The following is a 24,186-nucleotide window of genomic DNA, read 5'->3' as shown; positions in this document are numbered from 1 at the left end:
TATATAAAACATGCTTTATATATATGAAAACAGATACATACATATAAAACAATATAGTTTAAAATTGTTATTTAAATAGTTTATTATATTAGATTACCTTTTTAATAAAAATAAAGACAAATTTCTAGGATAATGCTGAAAACAGTTTAATTAATTTGAAAATTATTTTTTGCTAATATATTTTATATTTTAAAAAATCACAATATTTTAAAGTTGATGCCAAAAAGTAATTTTTTAAAAGTCGGGAGAGGATTATCTTCTTATTCAATATTCTAAAATCACATTGGCTTGAAAAATTTGGAAATTTCATATGAATCAAGGATTTTTTTTCTTTAAATAAAATCTTACAAAAAGTTACATATATAAAAAAAATTTTCATTTTATATGTTATTATCCACTTCATTGTATATGTAGACTTATGGTATACATCACAATTTAGATCCAAGAATTTTAATGTGAAGTGACCATATCATAAAAATGATAATAGCTACAGCATTTACTCTGATGTATTTAATGAGAATAAGCCAGATAAGTACATTTCCTAAAGATTATCTTAATACCACAGGACCTAATTAATACAATTTAAAGAAGGAAGGCCGGTATGATTATACAAATCAAACCCCATAAATAATTCTAAAGAAATATAGCTGTGCTGTTTAAATATCAATCTAGACTCAAATTTTGTTAATGAAATATTTCATAGTCTTCGCTGGTTCTTGGTAAATGACTTCTTTAATAAATAAATAAAAAAGCTTTGAAATGAGCGTAGTACCTATTTTAACAAGTGCTTGGAAACGTTTGTTTTTCAAAGTCTGTATCATTTCCCTTTGTTATCGGATGGCTTCAGGATTAACGGATCTTGCTGTGCTATTAATTAGCTCGATCACGTTATAGAGACTAGGTAGTGAGATGCTAAATTTTAAGCTTTAAAGTCATGAATTCCTTATCGGTGGGATTATGAAGTAAACAGATTTTATTATCTAAAAATCGTGAATCCTTATTGGTGGGATTATTCATTACTTCTATGTAATGAATAGCTTCCCCTCAAGCAACCTAGGTCCAGTGAAGACTGAGAAGCAGACTGACCAATGAAAAGGTGAGGCACAGCTTCGAAAGGTGGCACCCGTCTATCTGATTTAAGAATCTGTCCAGGGACTGGGAGGTTCGGGAGTGAGAAACCATCGGTAATTAATGGTTAAAATCCAGACTTTGCAGACATATCTTTAGAAACCAAGAAGGCACAAATCACCCCAGCGGTCATCACAGGCGTAATGGTTTTTCAGTGGATGAGCAGGGGTACAGGACCTCCTGGCTGGAGGAGGGACCGCAGGAGGGCCAGTGGCCGCGAAGCTTCAGGTAACGTGATGGATGCGGCTACTCTCAGAAAACCCAATGGCCCTTTCGATGGTGAGGAAAAAGCAGTTACAATGTGCAGTTCTTAAGAGCTGCAGCTCAGAGACTAGTTATCAGTAAAGATTTCTCTGGTTCCAAGAGCACCATGGATGGACAATTCTAAACACATCGAACTGATAAAGCAGGACTCAAACACCTTTTTATAGAATCAGAAACCACCATCCGGAGGAATGTTCCCACCTTCAGGGACAGTACCCGCCAAGAAGAAGTGTTTTACGGAGGTCCGCCTCCAATCTGAGGAACCCAAACAAAAGCAGGAAGCAGTTAGCGTTCTGGGTAACGAAAGCAGAATTCAGCGACAAACGGCCAGCAGAGTCACTTTCGTGTTCCTTGGCATAAGTAGCCATTTGTGAAAGGGACGCCCTAACTCGTGAAATTTCTAGGAAACAATGAAAAATCCAAGAAGAAAGAGTTAATATAGGCTGGCACTACCACTTGCCACAAGCATCTGCTCTGGGCCACAGTCCACAGTAACAGGCATATTATGACTCTTCCAAAATACCTCCATTTTTGAATTGTTTTTCCAAAGAAACATATTTGGCTTTTTCACTGTCATTGTTATTTCGTTCACTGTAAGTTAATGAGAAAATAGGCTTGTTTTGAAATAAATGGACTTTGCAAACTGTAGCCAGTTAAAACAAAGCAAAGTTATAGTGGCGACATGTCAGTTTTGAATAATATCTCACTGGTGATTTTTCTTTTTTGAAATACTAGTTTCTGTGACCTCGTTCACGGGTACTTGGCAAATTCAAGAGAAGAGAAACAATGACAGGTGAATAGACGTGGAATAAATTTGGTGTTGACATCTCAACTTAAAATCTAGAGAATTCTTTGAGCAAAATATCCCAAGTGAAAATTTTGCTGTTATACTCCAAAATTAATAAAGGATAGGATATTAAATAGGAATGTTAAGGGAAGACAAGCAGCCAAGCTCAAGGCCAACGTACACTGGGAAAGCCAAATATTGACACTTGTGTACTTGGAGCCCTGTTAAGGTTCACGGCCAGCAGTATAGTGTGAATCACAGGATTGCTGAAGGGATGAACGTGTACGTGGATGAATATTTTCTAGACATGAACTTGCAACAGTTATGACGGGAGGTGAGTTTTTGATCTGGTGTATCCAGTTCGGCTGTCTACACTAATGCCATCGATCGGATAATTGCGAAATTTCATCCGGGGCCATGTGCGATTTGTACTTTCTAATCCGCTTACACCTCCAGAATCCTTGGGAGCCCCACATCTGGGAACTCTTTGTGCGGGAAACTGCAGAAGTGCAGTTTTTTATTTTAGAGAACCGTTCAGTATGGTCAAGTCTAGTTCCTGTAACTCTCGGCGCCAACTGTAAAAGACGGAGGCTATTAGTTTACGGCCCAAGTTGTAATAAAGGAAACGAGAATCTCAGAGCTCCCCACGGTCGGCACCATCCATCTTTGGAGCGTATGCTTAGCTTTTTTTTTTTTTCCCTATTGGTTTCTCCTTCCTGACAAGGCAAAGTGACCACAGACCACAATACCATATCTGGTTTTAGTTTAATTTTGAAGCTGGTGAGGAATACGATTTCTTCCTGTAATGAAATATCTTATTTGTAAATTCAATTAAACACTTGAAAACGCCATTGCCCTCGGCGTAAATGTGAAGTCTCAGCAGCACACTTAGAATCTGGAATATCGTGAACAAAGTGGTTTTGGATAGCATTCACTTAATTGGCCTTCACCTGTCCTGCGTGCGTGCTTCACACACTTAACTTCGCCCCCTGGTGATATGCGAGCTCTCGTCTACTCTTTAAAGGTACAGTTGCTCTTAGAATACGAGCAATGAGCCTCATGAGCAGAATACTCACTAGATGCTAGCGGGATGCCCTTCGTCTTGCCAGTTTTCCATTCATTAGCACTGGCACGATTTGGAGAAATTAATCACCCTGTTTGCCGGGCTGTATGCAAAGTAGCAGAAACTAGAAGGCAACGCTATACGTATTTCTGGCGTGACTCTCTGAACTGTGTTCCAAGGTGGGGATTAATTTTTTCGACAATAGTCACAGTAATGACTTCCCTGAAACGTCTCTGGGGGCGCCTCCCTTCGTTTCTTTTATAGAAAGTCACGACTAGGTTGGGCGCAGCCTTTATGTCTGCCAGCTACTCCACCACACCTGGGCCGAAGAGCGGACCGTAGATGCCTCGGGAAAGTCACAGCTACTTGGAAGACGCCCCAGGACCGGCTTGGAGTTTGCGCCTACAGACTTCCAGCAAGCAATGGCAGTTTGGTTCCACTTCACATCAAAGATTTTAAATGATTTTGAGAGTCGCCATCGGTTGGGCTCGATAACTCGTCCTTCGGAATAGTGAGTGCCTCTTGGGAGGTCAGGTCAAGGCTGGTCCTTGGGCTTCTCAGGCCTGACCCAAATTCATGCTCTGCCTAATTCAGAGGCCTTCTCCTAGGATTTCTTTTCTCTTCCTGTAGCAACGTTTCTCCAAACGTCTCCAATCAAAATTCTAGCGTCGTCTCATAGCGTGTGGTCTGCAGGGCTGGATGTGTCTTCCTGCTGTATTTTCTTATCATCATCATGAGATATCTTTGCCAGTTAGCAAGCTAATAGGGGAGGGAACTCGAAGATGCCAAGGGATGAAGAAGAAGTTTAAAAGATTCTTGGTTCACATACAGTTGAAAAGATGTCTCACATGGATTCAAGTAGATATTTAGAAATAACTAGTGTTTATGAAACACCGAATGATTCACAAGGTCAAGAATATGTCTTTTTCAGTTAAGCGTTACTTTAAAAAACCCATGTTAAAAACCCCTTTGTGTTAAAAAAAAAATCTAGTCTCTACAAAACGTGTAGCTGAGGTCACTTGGGTAAAACCACATTTGCCGATGGGACAGATGACAAGGGCCAAATGAGCCTAAGGAAAGAGGCACAATTAAGGGGCAGGGGGTGGTGAATCCCTTTGCTGTCCACATGGCCTTGTTCCGCCTCCATTCTGACTGGATCGGCTGGCAGGCCTGCTCCTCCTGACTGCACAGGTCCCTAACTTCCTCCCCTCCAGAGCGTTTCACCTAAGCTCGGTCTCTGCCAGCTCCCCCGCAGCCCCCCTCGCTTTTAGAATCGCGCCTCTACGGAAGTTTACACGCTCCCTCTGCAAGCACCGCATCTTTCTCTTCCGGTCGCACCGTCCTCACTCCTGCTGGACGGCTCCCAGCCTTCGGCATATTTTCGATTTATTTATAAACTTCCCTTTTTCCCCCTTGGTCTTGGTCCAGCAGCCCCTTTTGGCGTTTTTCCTCTCCCCAGGTCTAAGTGCCCCACTCAACGATGACAGTCGCTTCTCATTCTTTCCCTCATAGACCTTCTACTATCTTCCCCGCTAAGTATTTGCTATCATTTGCTCGTCCGGTTTCGGCTTTCGTAGAGCAGAGGGACACAGGCCAGAGGCGCGCACTGTCCTGCTCTGGCCTCCTACGACGTCGCGCAGCCTGTCTCTCCTCAGCCGGACCTCAGCCCGTCGCAGTCCTTTATCCACTGCTCGATGGCAGCAGGTCACACGCCCCCACTACCTAAAACTTGTGAAACGTTTTCAGGTCTCGTGCATCTCACCTTCCCTGCCACCTGGCCCGAAGCCATCTGGTAGGGCTTCACTTGGCCTTTTCTCTTCTTTTCCCCCAAAGATAACAGCAGCTTTCCACTGCTCTCCTTTATCTCAACATGCCCATTCTTCCTTTGCGCTCTCCTCTTCCAGGTAGAAAAACCTCCTCTCCTTTCCCAAACCAACACTTCTCTCCGATCGCTTGATTCCAGCTCCTCCAATACTTTCAGAAACTTGTCATTAATTACCTTTTACGATATTTAACATTCCACTTCCCACAACTGTCTTCTCTTCCACTTACTGTAGGGAACCAGTTCTCCAAGCGTCTGTCACGTTTCTGCTTGTCTGAGTAGAGGCATGACTGCCTTTGGGCTGGGACGATAGATAGTATCTCCCTTCCAAGGGAAGGGTAGGTCTGCTTACTATTCATTAGGAAAGACTTGGGATGCGTAAATCCAAGGATCCTCTCTTATAATGCAATCCAGGTGGTGCCTGGCTTTCTCTGGGTCACCCTGTGGGGACTGGGGCTAGGGAAACAAGTCGGGGAAGATGCTGGTACTCTGGAGTCTGTGATTTCTGAGTGGTGAAGTCTGACTCTCAGTGAGCACGCAGCTCACACACGAGGGTGTAAGGGTGAGATCGTGCTCGAGGGGCTTACGACCCGAGCATTTGGCTTCCCACGCTCCTCAGTCAGCACAACTACTAAAAGTAAGGGACATCCACGATTTGATCCGTTGTTAAAACAGAAGAAGGTTAAGAGGGCTTCGCCTCTATTTAAAATTTAGTTTATGACACTGGTATATAAGAAAGAGAGCAAAACAGAAATTGCTTGAAATCCAAACCTAAATGGTTCGATATTTGAGTTACAGCTTTGAAAAGCCTGCGGTCATAGAATTTCTCAATCTCTACCCCTCTCCGAATGAAAATGAGACTATCAGGCACTGATTTTCATAATGTCACTCAATTTTCATTGCTTTCCTTCACGCAGTGTCACACGGCAGAGGGAAAAGATGTTGCATGAGCTAAGAGACCAGGCGCTGATGGACAGCTGTGCTGTGGCCCACGGGAGGACGGAGGCACGCATGCTACCTGCTGACAGGCCGGGGGCCCGCCCAGGTCCACCGAGGCAAGTTTTAGCGACCAATTATGGAATAACTAGGTTTCCTTTTGTTTTGTTTGTTTTGGGCAACAGTTTCTTTCTCTTCTTAATATCCTTTACTCTAACAAAAGAATAGGAATTCCTGACACAATTTCTCCCTTTGTGTCTCTCAGTATTATATAAGGATGTACACCTATATCACTGGTTACAAAGGCCTGGTGCACAAGGAGAATCATTTGGACATTTTCATTTCCAACAGATACATTATTTTTGTTTTGTTGATTTTAAGTCAGCAAGGCCTGGGATGGCTGAGAGTTTACAAAGCCAAATGGCACAACCTACTAAAAGTCGGTATTTAGACTATACCTAGCAGAAAGAATGTACAGCTTAGAAGCAACAAAGCTGGGTCGCAGTTCCAACCCCTCATTTAATAGTAATGTGACCTGAGGCAAGTCACCTCATTTGTGCATTTCCTGCTCTCCCAACTGAGAAGTGGTAAAAACAAGATTTTCCTTACAGAGTTGTGGTGAGGACTTAGGGGAAAAAATATTTTAAAAAATTTCTTTAGAAACTGAAGAACTGTGCAAATATTGATATCTCTTCCTTACTGTTCCATGTAGTCTTTACACAGAGGCTGTTTTAGCACGGCTCCAAAGAACACAGTTCTGACAATACGAGCAGATTTTCATTCATTCTGAACGTGTCAGTTGGGCCCGTCATGGGCCTACAAACGAAGTCATTTCTGTAGTGTAGGCTGCTTTTCCAAAGTAATGTAAAGACTTGGATAGTTATTGAATTCATTTAAACGTAACATATTTCACGAGCATCTCTATGTACGTAAGTACTGTAAGACTGCCTTCTGTCATACCAGCTCGAGCCTCCAACATCCTTAAATTTAGGGAGAATACTCCTGGTCAGTGTTAGCTAAAATTAATGACTGACTTGACTCTCTATTTCACTTTCAATGGATACAATTTAGTCATGGGAGATGATATGCATTCAGAAGCCTCTCCAGGAAGAACCATGACGAGGCAGATGAAATTATAGGGACTCACGGGGAGGAATTTTGCCCAAAGGGGCCTCGGGATTAGAGTCAAACAGAGAAACACTAGCGTCAACCTGGAACAATGAATGTGTGCAGGTACAGAACCCGCGCATGCGTGTGCGTGTTTAATAATGTTTTATTGCAGTGGTCTGCATAAGGCAGAGATAGGAAATATAAGCAACTATTTTCAAACCACCTAAAAGGTTAAGCTTTCTCTGAAGGGCTAGAGGAGAAAAGGCACCAGCATTATTACTAGGTTACATTTTACTTTGGGATTTTAGCTTAAGTTGTAGCCAGAGACTTTCTAGGCTTAAAGTATTGAAGAATGGGTGAATATGGCCTCCTCATTCTTAGAGGGTTTGGAAAATGAATGGTCTTAGCTTGGCTTGCAAACTATAGAATAGAATATATTTTTCGACTAATAAATCTTTTCAATCCTTTCAAAAATAGATCCATGGAGAGAGCAAACAGATGGAAGCCCAGGTGCTGTTTTGCAACATGTCCAGGGTTTTAAAACCGGATACACACTGAAACCCTGCAGGCACAAATCTGTCCTTTCTCAGACAAAATCCTATGCGATCAGGAGAGCTGCTCTAATCGAGTATGCACATTAAAAAATCCAGAGCCCCTGCCAACTTCTCTGCTAGGTACGTATCATAAATGACCTCGGAGTATGGACATTAATCCCTTTCTTATTGATGAAAATATGCATAATAATACTTTTAGGATGCTTATTGTTGGTATGAGGCCAAATAGAATATCGTACCGAGATACTGTAAAAACTAGGTTGTTTTCCCATATGTTCCCATTGCATTATTTAATAAAACACCATAACGACTTAAGAGCATGAATTTTATTATGTTTTTTTTTTCAATAATTTAATACTTAAGCTGAGTCTTCATGAGATAATTGGTTAGAAATCAACTTATATTTTCAGGACTTTGTTCTCTCCTCGCATATTTCATATTACTCTGCATCTCAACTTCTTTTTCTACATGGTTACAATAAAGAAGATATTTTATTGAAGGAAAAACAATATTCATTGGGATTGGAACACACGGAACAGAAAGTGAGCTTGCACAGCGAAGAAACGAACCTTTCTGAAGCTTGTAGCCCTAGCGTTTGGCACTGTAACCTATTTATAAATATCAAGTAGGTATTCATAAATGTTTGTGAAGTGACTAAGTGGAGGAATAAAAAGTTGGAGGCTAGGATCTCTTTGCCAGTTTTGAGTGCTGGTGTAGCGATGAAAGGTGTTCTCTCATTTCTCCTTATTTTTTCTCAGGTCGTGGTTAAGAAAATGTTTCATTGCAATTTTTCACCATGGCAAAGTACCTAGGTTTAAAAGATCTCTACGATATATTTTACTTTATTTATTTTTTTAGACGAGGCAACCCTCGGTTGACCTCACAGATTGCAAGGAACTTGTCAGCTTACAATCCCTTATTTTTTACGCCTACAGCACCTGGTCTTCCTAGGTGGTCTCCCATCCAAGTACTAACCAGGCTCAGCCCTGCTTAGCTTCTGAGATCAGATGAGGTTGGGCTTGTTCAGGGTAGCATGGCCGTAGACTCTATAATATATTTTAAATTAAAGGGTAAATTGGTTTTCTGGCTTTAAAAAAATCTCGTAACTATGAGTACCTGTTTAAGTTCCTTGGAAATGCTAGTTACTGTTGGGATCATAACTTGATCACGGCAAACATTCATGTGACAGATGCCGGGGTTTCAAGGATTAACATGTCACATCCCTTCCATTGAGAACCTTGGAGAGAAAGGGGAGCATGCTGGAACTGATATGCACCTAGACAAAGACAGGGACGAGTCCCATGATGGGGGACACGCCAGGCACTGGGAAAAAATGTCGCTCCGCCTGGGTTAAGCACAAGAAGCAGAGGGGCTCTGAGGAGGCCGGGAGAGTAGAATCGCTACATGTCCAGGGCAAAGGAACGGCCATGTGCGAGAGCACGGTGTGTCCAGGAAGGAGATCCGTGTGACGTGGCTGGTGTAGAAGGCTTGCGTCCAGGCAGAGGGCTGGGGCTGAGACAGGGGGGGACGTGGTAGGAGGTGAGGCCAGACAGGCAAGCAGAGGTGAGAGCCAGGGGTGAGCTGCAGGGGAACAGCCAACTGTGATTCTGTGTGTCTGACAGGTTTGCTTTCTGCACTGGCAAGGAAATAATAAAAACACAATGGTATGGTCTATCGTGGCCTGGGAAGGTTACCTGAGTGTTCTGAGTTTGACCTTGATGAAAGTGCCTTGAATTCATTAGGGAAGAAAAAAATAAAAGAGGTCTGGGATTGCTAATGTTATTAGGTCAGCTTGCACATCAATTATTTAATGGATTACTCGTGGAAAAAACCTGAATATCAAGTTGATTTCCCAAGATACATTCGAGTTACTTCTCCCCTCTCTTCTCCGGAGCAGTTGGTGTGTGCTCGGAGGATGCAGACTAGATTTACTCACAGCCAGCATCCCTCACCTTCAGATATCATAAGAAGGTCCATCTTTCTTTGCTAAATCAGGTGATAGATTCTAAAACCGAACTGATTTACGGATTATCTGATGTTACAGATATGCAAGCCAGGTTCCCTTTGTTACGGGAGCCAGCCACAAGGTGACCATAATAGCAAAGAAACGTTTAATGCCGTTCGATCCTTTCCTTGCAGCATTCAAAAGTAAAGCGACTGTGGCAGAGGATGGAAAAGTGGAAGTAACGCGAAGGTGCTATGCAGCTATTCCTGTTGCTTACAATGAGCTATCATAAATGGTACAGAACTTGTGTAAAGGAACTGGCAGCGACATATGTGGAAGTTATTTCTGAGAGCATTTTGGGTTTTAATTCTTAGTGTTAAAAATTACTGACTAGTCAGATAAGGAAATTAATTCCTTTCAAAACATCTTTTGTCCTGCGATATCATTTCCAATAGGATAGAGACTTTAAGGAGCCGTTTACTTCACCCCCACTCCTATGCAGTCTTTTATTTTCTTTAAAAAGAAAAATCTCTAAAGAAAGAGATTTGCCATTCTTGGTAACCTAGCTACACATTCTCAGGAACTATCTAAATTAATCCTTCATGCTGCAATTTACTTATTTCCTCTTATTCTTTCCTCAGTAAAGCGAGGGAAGCGCTGACCCTTGTTACATGTTTGCCAACGAGTCTCATCAGCCCTCAGTCTTCTCCTCTTCAAGCTGAATACTCCTCTTGCCTTTCCCTATTGTTCACAGATATCAACGTTTTTGCTCTGTTTTACTTTCGTTAGGATAGAATTTTCCAACGCGTGGACCTGCTGACCTAGCAGGATTTGTGCTACACGAAATCCACTTGGGGAACGGTTGATGATATGCAGTTTCTACTTCTTCCATTCCTATCGAACAGTCGATGGAATTAGACTCTTCCTGACTCAGCTTTGACTTAAGTATCAATACGTTAAATCTGACACCAAAGTTAAGTGTAAGAAAAATCTGTATATGAGATTTCTGAAGAAAATCCATGAGGCTAGGATCTCTAGCAGGTCAAAACTTTAAAACTTTATTTTTAAATTTTTTAAAAAAAATTTCAGGTGAGGCAACCCTTAGTTGACCTCATGGATTGCAAGGACCTAATCAGCTTACAATCCCTTATTTTTTATTTTTTATGCCTACGGCACCTCGTCTTCCTAGGTGGTCTCCCATCCAAGTACTAACCAGCCCCGACTCTGCTTAACTTACAAGATCAGACAGGTTCGGGCTTGTTCAGGGTGGCATGGCTGTAGACAAAACTTTAAAACTTTAAAGAAAACAAATAAAAAAAGGTAAAATCACACCTTATACCATATTCAAAAACTAAAATGGATCAAGACTTAAAAATAAAGGTTAAAACTATAATACTTTTAGTAAAAAATGAGGAAACGCTTTGTGACACTGAGTTTGATAATAAATTCTTGGATATGACACCAAAAGCATTGGCAAAAAAAGTTAGATAATTTGGAATACATCAAAATTAAAAACTTTTGTGTATCAAAGGACACTCCTTACAGTGAAAAGAATCCATGGAACAGGAGGAAGTACTTGGGAATCATACATCTGATAGGAGTTGATATCCAGGATATATAAAAAGGTCATACAATTCAACAACGACAAAATAAAAAGAATCCAATTAAAAAATAGGCAAAGAATTTGAACAGAAATTTCACCAAAGAAGAGATACAAATGGCCAAAAAGTACATGAAAACGTCACTAGTCATTAAGGACATGCAAATCAAAACCACAACGAAATACCACTTTACACGCAAAAAACAAAACCAGAAAATAACCAGTGTTGGGAAGGCTGTGGAGAAACTGAGAGCCTGTGCACTGTCGGAGGGAAGGTAAAATGGTGTGGCACCGTGGACAACGGTGTGGCAGTTCCTCGAAAAATTAGAAATAGAATCGCCGTATGACCCAGTGTGCCATTTGCACACTCGTGTTCATAGCAGTATTATTTACAGTACTCAAGAGGTGGAAGAACCCAAATGTTCATCGACAGATGATGAGTAAACAAAATGTAGCATATACAATGGAATATTATTCAGTCTTAAAAAGGAAGGACATTCTAACACATGCTACGGTATAAGTAAACCTTGAAGACTCTATGCTAACTGAAACAAGCCACTCGTGAAAGGGCAACTGTTGTATGATTCCACTCATGTAAGGACCCTAGAGTAGACACATCCATAGAGACAGAAAGCGGCTGCCAGGGGTCATGGGGGCGCGGGAATGGGGAGCTAGTGTTTACTGGGTGCAGTTTCAGTCCGGGGAGATAGGGTTCTGGCGATGGGTGGTGGCGGCTGTACAACGACCCAAGTGCACTTAATGCCGCAGAACTGTTCACTTAAAAATGGCAAAAATGATAAATTGTTACGTACATCTTATCAGAAAAATCAGCAGAGCTGAGAAGGGGGATGGAGAGGAGGCTCTGGGGCTCGCCCTGGATCCCGTCCACTTTCCCTTACCCCAGGGGCTTCTATGTCTTTCACTGCAGGTCTAGTGGGGTCGAGCAGCTGTGGGACACTCGAAAAGCTTGAACTGCAGCCGGGACAGCACGAAGCAGTATCTGTAGAGCAGGGCAGATGCACTGCTATGGCCTCATGGCCATAAAACTGCTGCTTTGAGAGGAACACTTGCAGAGTTCTGGGGGACAATGGACACAAGTGTGCCTGCAGTCCCAGCAGGAAGCAGAGTTGCTGGATTTTCTTAGACACCACCCACCAGGCCTGTCTCAGCGATGGTCTGCGGGCACACCGCAGGGTGCCCGGCAGACAGGGGAAGCCTAGGAGGTGACCAGCGGGCCACAGAGGGAGGGCCAGGGAAAGGGGCAGGAAGATCTAGAAGGGGTCCTCTGAAGAGCCGTAGCCACGGGTATGAGTCAGTTTTTAAACATCTGCCAGGCCACAGGACATAGGGTGCCAGTTCAAGTAAGAATTGTCTTACTCCCCTGCCTCCCTCCCCATGCCAGGCGGACAGACACAAGAAAGGGGTGGGGCCAAAGAGGCCCGAAGCAAGACAAGTCCAGAGAGCAGATTTAAGCAGTTTCTGAGGTTCGACTAATATCTTGGATTGCACATTCTCATGTCTCAGTAAAGACTGCCACATGAAGAGGCTTCCTCTGAATGAGCAGAAAATGATGGCATCTGTGGAGAAGAGGAAGTTTACCTATGTTGTATAGGGTTCAACGGGACTGCAGGAGACAAAAATATAGCTTCATTTTGGTCACCGACCGCTACCAGCTACAAGATGGGGGTCCCTGAAGAACTGATCTAGGCTTCATGGAAAACCCCTAGCAACAAAGTCCGTGGCCCCCACGGTGGGATCAGGGTTTTGGTCCGGTCTTACGTTTGTGTTCTCTGTGTCACCTGAGATAATTTACTTAACTTCTTCGAGCCTCGGTTTCTTCATTCGTGAAATGGAACTAATGATAGTATCTGCCACCTTAATGATTTTTAGAAATAAATGAGACAATGGAGGTAAGTGCTTGATAAATGTGAGCTATAATTATTATTATGGGTAGAAAAAATTACAGGTGTTTCCCTCTCGAGCATTTAATTTCCAACAAAGAATACCACGAATCTTCTATCTGAAATCTTGGAAACTTGCATGTGACAAGGACCTCGGAAAGAGTATTAGAGGGATCAAAGTCCAAGCTCAATTTAACTCAGATCTACAATACCTGGGAGCCCGCCATGAGCAAGGTCCTTTGCTGGGCCCATCTGGGGGATGATGTCTATGCGGAAACTTCTGGAGCAGTGGAGAACCTGCTTCTCATTGGCTGAATTTGCTTCGTGAAGTCTTTACCATGGCAACAGGGAAGCACTTGCAGGGAACGGCAGCTGACACTGAAAATGTCACCTCAAGGTACTCGAAATTGCACAGCATGACTCATGGTGGCTTTCTCTTTCTGGCTAGCTGCTGGGTCATACGCTGAGCAAACATAGAGCATTCAAGAGGTTCCCAAGTTACAGAGATGCCTTATGAGGGAGAGAGCATATTCATGAAAGCAGAGATGATAGATTTGCAAAATGACTTGCTCAGGATATGAAGGAGTACCCGTGAAGTCAACAAATATTCCCCACCTGCTTTTAGGAGCCAGGTACTGGTCTAGGCCTTGGGAAATCAGTGGTGAACTTGATGGGCAGGTGCCATATTCCAGCACGCTTACGGGGGAGGGAGACAATGGGAGACAGACCATGTAGGCATAGACACAGAAACCAGAGATTACCCTACAGTGATAACCGCCATGAAAGATAGTCATCGGACGGTTAAGACAGTGAGGTGGTGGCATTCGGGCTGAAATGCAAATGACAGGAAGGATCTAGGACTTGGGACGATCCTGGCAAAGACTGTTCCAGTCACAAAAAAGGGCTAGAGGTCAGAGAACTAGGAAGGTGTCTGAACTTGGAGGCCCCTACGCTAAGTCTGGATTTTATTCTAAGTCTGATAGAAAACCATTAAAGAATTTCTAACAGAGACGTGATGTAATCTGATTTATAGTCACTTGAAGAAGATCATCGTGGCTGCCGCTGGAGACTGAACTGGTGGGAGATGAAGGGCAGGGTGGCGAGAGGGAGGGAGGAAGAGACTCGATTGTCCGAATGAGAAATGACGGTGCTTGGACTCGGGTGGGTGGAGAGGTGGGGAGAAGGTACGTGAGAGACGCTGGCTGTGCCTGCTTCTTTCCAAGCAGGATAAGAACACTCCACACAACACTGACGTACACAGCCTGCAGCACAGAATCAGGAGATTTTGCCTTAAACTTGTTCTCCACTCTTTCATGCCTGTGTCTTGTCTTTGCAACTAGATGGTCGTGTCATTCGGTACATAGATACCAAGTACTTGCCAAGTCTGTGGCATTGGCCCTTTCTACTAAGGAATTTACCAGAAGGTGGTGAACATAAGGCACATACAAATTAACCAGCAGACGATGCGGAATATGGCGAGCGCCATAAAGGCAAAGCTATCGGTCTTGTTAAAGGAGAAAGAGCATCAGGTAGAGGAGCGCACAGCTATCCTTGAAGAAAGGCCCTTTACAACGAGCTCGGAAGTCACCGGAGAGGATGACGGCATGATCAGATCAGGGAACGGATTGGAGTGAGGCAAACATGGGTAGACACTGGTGAACAAGCTGGCGTAGTAGCCTAGGATGAGTTGCTGGTGGGGGGAGTGGGGATGAGGCGGAGGGAAGGAGATGAGTGTGACACATATTTAGGGAGGGGAAGCACCTGAGCCATGGGCCTGGGTGATTGATTGGATGGGGACGGGGCTAAGAAGGGAGCAAGAGGAAAGGATGACTCGCAAGGATTGTCCTTTCTTTCTCCCTCCTTCTCTTATACTTTTGTTCTAAAGAAACATCAATGACTGCTTATTGAAGGCAAACTGAATGGGACTACATTTTATTAATAAATGTCTAGCTTTTCCAGTTCTATGCACTGTGGGGCTTAGGGCATCTGTATGTGTATGCGTTTGTGTGTCTGTGTGTGTGTTAGAGAGAGAGAGAGAGAGAGAGAGAGAGAGAGAGAGAGATTTTTTCATTTAAATTTGATTAAACTATTTTTAATTGATTGATTAAAACATAAACAAAAACTAATACAAACAAAACAGACGGAAGGGCCTACGAGAGAGATAGTTTTAACTGAGTAATAACTGTGGTAGAGTGTAGAAACTGACTTGGAATGAAAAACAGAGATTGTTAGTTTCGAATTCTTTTATAAATTGATATTTCATATTTGTGTAAAACTTAAATAGTTGTATCACATAGTTACTATTATCTCTACTTTATAGTAGAAACTGAGGTCCAGAGCAGCTAAGTGTCATCCAAGGTCATCTGGCTCTAAGAGGTTGGAGGCAGGAATTGAACTTGGGTCTCTACATCTGAATTTGTTGTTTTGGGATGGTTATGTGTTAGAATACTAACAGATTGATAACAGGGCTAATAATTAGTTATGTTAAAAATAACAACTACATATCTAATAGTTTTTACAAGTAGATCAGGAGGTTTCTGTAAACAATCAGGTAAACTCCACAATCCTTAATAGCATACTTCATGAATACACAGGGGCCAGGATGATGGTTCTTGATATTGGATGAGAGTGTATGACTAGGACAGTTCAGTGAATCCTCACAGTTCAAAGCAAGTCATAACAGGACAAAGTCATTCACTTTCATTGTTTTTTTCTATTCAAGAATATTATCTCTTCAGAAATAAAAATTGAGGAAGAAACTACACTCTCATCAGTGGGTAGTGGCATTTAAATTTCTAAGAAAAGAATGATCGAACGTGCTAAGGAATACCATAGCGGAGAGCTTAGTTGATTAAAGTTCTTTCTAGGAAATGAGAAAAACCATATTTGGCTTGTATGAAAAGGATGAATAAGAATGAAAACATGTCCCGGACTTTGCAGCAGGAGAGTCTCCAAGGAAAGAGATAATGTTGAGAAGAAATTAGCAAGGCTAGTGAACTAAAGGAAAATAGGATGGTTTTGTCTGAATAAACATGAATGAAATCAAAGATTGTTATAAAATGATCTGACAGAGGGAAGCAAAATGGCATCATGAACTTAGAGCCAATACCTGAACAGTTTGAAAGACTTCAAGAGGAAAGAAAATAATATTAAATTAATTTGGGGGGACAGAAATAGAGGTAGAAACAATCACGAGATTCACTATGATGCTATTTCACAAAGTAAGAAAATTGAAAACGTAAAGAAAAACTATCCCAGAGCAAAGTCGTGGGGTCAGACACAGGCATGTACTTCTAGATACAATTTTCAACAGATAAAGGCAAGGTAACTATGGACAAATTCTGCATTTGTTTTGAAGGCTGGAACTGAAAATCCCACCCTGACTATGTAGGAGGAGCCCGCCCATGAATTCCCACAGATTGAGAGAAATGTGTAGTGCAAATTAATTGGAAAGGAGTTCATGGAATAAATATACTACTTAGAGAGAGGAAAAGATTGATTATGAAGCCATTTATTCAAAGCTATCATTTATTTATGACAAAATTGTTTGTAATAAAAAGAGATATGTGATCCAATACTTGCCGGGGGCTTACGCGCGATAAAAAAAATGTATTTATGAGGAAAGTAACCAATAATTCCATGCTGAGCAGAATACACAGCACGGCTCTCCGTGTGGTTCGGAGGGGATGAGGGCCGTATGGTGGCAGGAAGGGGCTTCCTGGAGGAGGAGAGCTTCGCAGTGGGCCCAAGAATGAGCAGTGTTTGGAGAACTGAACAGGAAGTCAGGGGCCGTTACAGGATGAGAATTTGTCTTGAGTAAAAGTGTACAGGTCACATGTGAGCCATGCTTTGGGAACTAGGAAAAAACAAGCCAGCTGGAGTGGAGGCTCCTTGTAGGACAATATGAAGTCAAGGTCACTGGTGTCACTATAACAGCGGCTGGATGTTAGACTGAGTTGGGACTTTGACAACAGTGCAAAACCACTAAAATTTTCAAATAGGGATATAAATAGATGAGAATAATTTGAAGTCCCAGGTATGGTGGCTCGGGAGGGAAGAGTGGTGGCAGACAGTAATAAGGAGATGTTACAATGGTAACGATGATGACGATGACAATAATAAGACGAGCAGCCAGCGTTTGCCGAGTGCCTACTGTGTGCCGTCACCCACTGTAAGTACCTTACATACATTATCTCGATTAATTCTCTTAGCACCCTTAAGGGAATGGTATTTTTCCTGGTGAGGAATCCCAGTGACACGGAGTAGGAGGGTGGTTATTCAACTGGCCGGAGCACGGGAGAGCCTACACCCCAGGAAATCGCGGGGTGTCTCGGGAAGAGGGAGCAGCCAGCGGCTTTTTGTAGGGTTTGGCCTGGGCTGAGTAATTCAGAGGAGGTAAGGGGAATGGGGGTCATCTCTGGACTAGGGTTCCCAGAGACGGGCTGGCTCCGGGCTGGCCGCTGCTGCCATGAAGTGAGGGCAGTTTAGCACTTGGGTATCTCAGTAATCTTTTCTCAGGAACGAAGTGGACTGGGAAGTCATGGATAAGAAAACAGTAATGATTCAAAAGAAAGGGGACCCGACATCTTGAGGCTGTGGCCTGCCTTGGAAGAATCATTGTTTTCTGCTGGTTTCGTCTCTGATTTTACCTGTTATCGCAGCCTGACTGTTACCAGGGTAAATTTTATTTTCTCATTCCTGGGGTTTGCTCTCTCACTATTGTACAGCTGGTGAATCCGAGACACAGAAAAATGGTTTTGCGCTCCTGGTAAGTGGTAGAGCCTGGATTTGAACCTGCAGTTGTTTAGGTGTGAAGTTGGGAGGGTCTAAATCGAAGACAAGATGGAAAGGAAAGGGGCTGTGAATGAAAGGACTGGGGAAATTTGGTGACTAATTAAACGTGAGGAACGAGAGAAAAGCCACCAGCCGAACACAGTGCCTCTCCGTAACAAGGAGTGTGTCAAGGGTAGAGGAAGAGGAATTTTATTTTAGGCTACTGAAGGGAAATGCTTGAAGATTAGCATAAGACAAAGAAAGTAAGGCAGATAGTTTCTAAAATGCCATCGTAAAGAATCTTCACTCGATATCAATTAATTTAGAAACTTACATCAATATTATTTAAATTTCCCACCCACCTACTATGGCACCGTTAGTTTCTATTACTTTGTCCTTAAAATAGCTATGTGTGAAGGAGGTATGACTCTGCGTTTTCCAGGTGACATTCTCAAGGTCACAGAACAAGTCAGGAGTGAAATTCGGATTGCACTGGTTTTATTTGCTGCCCATTGTGCAATTATTCCAAACCAAATTCTCTCCTAAGGTATAGAGATTATTGATTGAATTTGGTACAAGTCTTGATGCATCTTAGTAGAAATAGCAGATTTAAATTTAGCGAGTTGTTTGACGGTCAGAAAAAAAAAACCTTGACATTACTAAAGAAATATAATGTTTTTGTTACATAGCAGGCTGCCATGAAGTGAGGGTAGTTTAGCACTTGGGTGTGACATTTAAAGTTTTTAAATTTTTGTGAGAGAATAACAAATTTCCCTTGCCTACAAATAGAATGGTAAAAAAAAAAAACCCTTGACATTACTAAAGAAATATAATATTTTTGTTACATAGCAGGCTGCCATGAAGTGAGGGTAGTTTAGCACTTGGGTGTGACATTTAAAGTTTTTAAATTTTTGTGAGAGAATAACAAATTTCCCTTGCCTACAAATAGAATGGCTGCAAAATTTTTTTTCACAATTTGAGTTAGAATGGGTGGCACATTTCAAGAGTGAATTTCAAAGGCTACGAATCTGGCATTAAATTATGGGCTATCCATTCTATTGGGTAAAGCTGTAGATGCCCATCAAATCCCTCCTTCCACACACGTTTTCATTGGTAAAATAACAATACTGTTAGTCAGTCCTTCCTCCCCAACCCAAATTTCCTGTTTGATGACAGAAGAGACATTCGTGAAGATGTTCATAAAACGTTTGGTTGACATACAGTTTCATATAGCCTATTTACATTTTTTTTCTAAATTGGATTTAAAAACATAATAGAGACTATACATAAAATCATACCCACCAGCATTATGAGAAAATGGAAAATTTTCTCCAAGGGGAGAACTGCAAGGCATTCTAATTGCCTTCCTTTTTATCAGTCACTGAGGGACCCCCCCAAAAAACGACTGGTGGTGTTGCTAACGAATCCAGCAGGAAGGCCAACAAGGGGGGAGTAGGTTTAGTCAGTCACTCACTGTCTAAGAGTGACTGACTAAATAATTCCTTGGGACCTTGCTGAGACTAATAATTCCTTGGGACCTTACTGAGAAAGTTGCTGGTTAATGCTCTAGACCTACACTGACTATTCCAGAGTCCGATGAGGACAGGTGAAAAGTAAAAACTTTGAAATCAGATTAGTCACCATAAAAGAAGTTGAGAAATAATGACGTTTTGCTTTTAGAAAAGTAGGAACTCTTTATGCCAAAATCTAAGAAAATACTAGTCAAAAGTCTGATGACTCTGCTTGCTCCAAAGTCATTACAGAAAAATCGATGATGATTTGGGATGTTTTGCTACGTCTTTTTAAGATGTCAGTTACAGTCGGTATTGCCTGTTCTTCAGTTTCTACAGGCTGGGCCTGGAATGAACCTGCCTGGTGAGGGGAGTGTTGGGAGAGACAAGGGTAAGGGTATTTATTTCCCAACTGCCACAGTCCTAAGGCAGGTTTTGCCCTATGAATCACGATTTGCTCCTTCAGAAATGCAATACCATTAAGAAGGTGTCGCAAGCATAAGCTCTTTCATTCATTCAAAGCCTTTCAAAGTCTTCTCCAAGGACAATGTTGTTCTTTCTCCTTGGAAGATTATTTTTCTATAGGTTGTGTCCTCCTTTGAGATCTAAGACACCAGGGTGTGTACAGTTGGGTTTCAGCATTCTCTGGCTTTGATATTTGCATAATTTATTGACCTCTTCACTACAGCCGCGGTCTGGGGTAGAAAAGCCCTCCACCGACGTACAAAGCCCTGGACCTTGTCTGTGTGAAACTAGCGACCACAGAGGCCCACATTGACCTGGTTTGCTTCCATGGGGAAAGAAGCAAGCAAGGTATCTAACGTCACTTCTTCTTTAGCAGAGGTTTTAAAATAAAGATACTCCTAGAATCCATAATGGAAGAACCCCATTAGTAAGGGTCAGATTTATGGTTTTAGGTGAACTTAGTCAGCTATGCCTTAAGGAAAAGACATTATTCATGAATTCATGTCACAAAACTATCAAAATGTTCAGCACATCTATACAGTTTGATTAAACTGTTTTAGAGGCACATTTTCATTTAATTCATCTGCTGCCAGGCTACTTGAGAAATCGCTGTATTTGGTGCATATTTCGAACTAACTGCTTCAAAACCTTGACAATATGTTTAGTTTGCATAAATCAGGCAAAACATATTTTGTTTTGTTCAGCGTGCTCTGAACTTTCACAGTTATTTCATTATCTGCTCAGATGGTCCCTCAGCCTTGCTTCAACTGAAAGGGAAATTGTAAATGTTGTTAAAATAAAACCAGGCTGATGCTTTGGCAGCTGTGCAATCTGCAAAAGACCTGGGTTCAGGGATCTAGTTGAAATCCAAGAAGCTTATCTTCACTAACTTCTCTTGGTGATGAGCATCACTATTCATCACATTTTGTAGAAATCCGTCCAACCTTCCCTCTTTAAGGAAATCTATTTTCATTTTAGAAGGATCCATCTTATCCAAGCTTCCCTTCTTGGTCTCGAGCATTGCTAATTATAAGGTTTTTTTCCCTCTTTATAAAAGTCTAAAATTTGTCTTGCTTATGGCGATATAATTTTGAGTCACTTAATTATGGCAACATTATCTTTCTTATTTCTCCTCTTTTCTCATTATTGTCTTTTACCGTTAATTCGAAATAACTATTCGAATATTTTTTCTTTTATATTGTGTCTGTTTCTGTATATCCTCGTTTACTGCTCACAAACTTTTAAGGTTTCAATTTTGGGGTTTGCTCTTGGGGTTTTAGGAATTCTTCATGCTCACCCCTGACCTTCCTCAAAGACAGAGGTGGCCTCATTCTCTCTCCTGCTCCGTGGAATTCCTCACGTAAAATTTTCCTTTTGGACAAGAAATTTAGTATAATGGGACTAGATATTTAAAACGAGATACAAAGGTTAAGATGTGGGGATTAGTCAATAAAAGACAAAGGAAAGTATTAACCTAGACTCGGTCTCCAGTCATTTGTTCATTCATTCATGTATTCAACAAACATTTAATGAGTGGTTCAGGCACCATGGCAGATACAGTGGAGAACGATGGTCGCAGGTGTCTGCTTTCTCTGAGTGCAGTCTGTGTGAGATAAAGACAGTTATATCACTGGTAAGTGCTACGAAAGAAGAAAGTATATGTTATTGTATTATACATTATACTTAATACTCTATCTTTAAGGATTAATAGGAAGACATGAAACAGGATTTTCCTAGCTTTTTAGCCCCTTATATGTGAAGATATTCTGGGGATCGTTGGCACTAAAAAATTAAAATATCCATCAGAAATCATTTCGGAACATTCTAACTCCTCTGCCCGTGTCTCCCTCATTTCTGTTTCTTTCTTCTCCATGTGAAAGGAGGGCGTGTTCAATATTTGCTTTAATGGGTAGAGTCCACTGTCGCTTTACTGGGGGATTTTGTTAAACAGCTCCTGAATCACGGCAGAGAAGACATCCCACAATTGGAAGAGCAACTCCTTCTTCATGATCTTTAACTTACCAGCTTACAAGGAATCCACAACCTCAATAAAAAATGTGTCTCCTTCCTCTGCTCTGCGTAATCCCTCTTTACCTCTCACTGACCTTCTGATTGACCTCTTTAACCTTTCCGGTACTTACTACAGTTCGACCCACTGTTTTCTCTGTAATTCACATGCTAATCTTTGGCTCATTATCGTGCATTATTTATGTAGAACAATTATTATTCCACACACTTGGCGATGTCATTTATGAGATTTATGGTGTGCAGCGTAAAGTAGCAATATTACAATTGGAAAAATTTAAAAATCGAAAAGAGTGTATCCTTCTAATGTTAGGGCTTTGGCAAGTATGGATTTAAATGACAACCGGCCTCAGTAGGGTCATTTTATCCTCTGATTAAGTAAACTATTTAGTGAGTTAAAAACTTTCTATTCATTTATTATTATTATTTTTTAAAAAGATGAGTCCTTTAATCAAAATTAGCCAAGGGCTTACTAAGTAGTGAAACTAACTTTCATGCGTGGCTTGCACAGAAGGGCTAAAATGATAATGATGGGAATTAGCAAGTATTGATGACGATGTAAAGCCAACAGTGCTGGAGGGAAAATAAATGAGTAAAATCACTTTGAAAAACTGTCAGTACCTATAAAACCCGAACATACGCCTTCCCATGACTAGTAATTCCACTCCTAGGTATGTACCCAATAGGAGAATAACGTAAATTGTGGCCAAAAATGCTTACAGCTGTGTAAGAATTCATACTGCACTGAACCAGAGACTATCTGAGTCCTCCTCAGCATTAGAATGGATAAATACGTTGTGGTGGATTCATACAATGCAATACTGGGATGAGAACTGAATTAACATGCATCGATACGGCTGAATTTCACAAACATAATTATTGAACAAAAGAAAGCAGATACAAACAAAGCATATACTAGATGATTTCCTTTCAACAAGTTCAAAAACAGGCGCCCTACTTGTCAGGAGAGTACCCTTGGGGTGGTTGAGGGGACTGATGTTTACATGAGTGTGTTTAAATTTTGAAAATTAATCAAGTTATCCATTTTTTATTTGTGTACTTTTGTATATGTGTACAATTCTTCATTAACAATTTACAAGAAAAGAGAAGGCGGGGGTCGGGGGAGAGACTGGTGAAGAGACAAGCGAATCTACTCATTGGCTGTGTCATGGGCGGAACCAGACAGATGAGGGGAGCTGACAGGGTTTACCCTTTGACAGCCCTTTCTTCCCTTTCCGTGACCTCCTTACTAGCTCTGGGAACCTTACAATCTTCATTCTCCCTTTTTCTGTAGCAATATCACCATCAGGAACCGATGTCCATCAAACATTTCTTTCCGAGTGTAAAATTAGATGGGTTTTCACCTCTCCCAGGGGCAGCTGCATTTTAAGCTTTCCGATGTTTCTCGTGTGGGATAAGAAGTCCTTAGTCATCTATTAGAGGAACTCCAGCGGCTGGAGGCAGATTTTTGGGGACAGGGCTTCTGGAATCGCACTGCTTAGGCTCTGCTTGCCTTTCTCCCGAGCAATGCCAACACTGGTTGAGGGGAGTTCAGTGCTGCTTCCTCTAGAAAACTGTCTTCATATTCTCATAGCATCTTCCTACGTACTTTTATTATTGCAACATGTAACTCTATTTTGTAATATAGTGTTGACGTGCTTATCACCTCCATTAGACAATGCATTCCTTGAAGGCTGGGACAATCATTCACTTCTTTATCTCCAGTGACCAGGCACTGTGTGTGATGCTGAGTAGGCAATCAATCAAACCCGGTGGGTATTTTACCACATCGTTAAAGATTGCCTAGTCCCCGTGCAATTTATACTTCTCTAAGACGTAGAAAGATAAACCTAAACTCTTTCTACAATGTCTGTACAACATGGATATCAAAATCCGACAAGCACAGCATGAAAAAGAAAGGTACAGCTCAGTGGAACCTAGACGTATCAATGTAAAAATCCTCTATCAAATAGCGGCAACACATTAAAAGAGTAAAACTTCATGACTAAGTAGAGATTATTCCAGAAACGCAAGGATGGATTGGTATCAGAAAGTGTACTAATATACTTTATCATATTTATAGACTTAAGAAAAAGCTTATGATCATCTCCATAGACCCAGAAAAGGTAGTTGTCTAAGTCCAGCCACCACTTCTTATTTAAAAAGCATTAATGTAATAATTGATAGATAGCTCCTTGCCATAATAAATATATCCCTATATCTCCATCCATCCATCCATCCATCATCATCCATCCATCATCCATGTTAGCAAAAAACTGGCATCAAAAATTAAGAGAAATAT

General features: G+C 41.6%; 1 protein-coding gene and 2 pseudogenes across 1 annotated transcript in view; all 3 read right to left on the bottom strand.

The window, feature by feature from the left end:
* The window catches only part of KCNB2 (potassium voltage-gated channel subfamily B member 2), a 305,417-nt gene that overhangs the window by 69,204 nt on the left and 212,027 nt on the right, over positions 1–24,186 (bottom strand).
* Positions 8,591–8,709, bottom strand: LOC112472631 (annotated as a pseudogene).
* LOC112472708 lies at positions 10,774–10,892 on the bottom strand (annotated as a pseudogene).

This window comes from Pteropus alecto, unplaced genomic scaffold (genome assembly GCF_000325575.1).
Source record: "Pteropus alecto unplaced genomic scaffold, ASM32557v1 scaffold87, whole genome shotgun sequence".
Classification (NCBI taxonomy): domain Eukaryota; kingdom Metazoa; phylum Chordata; class Mammalia; order Chiroptera; family Pteropodidae; genus Pteropus; species Pteropus alecto.
Note: the sequence above shows the minus strand (reverse complement) of the source record. Positions and strands in the feature narration are given on the sequence as shown.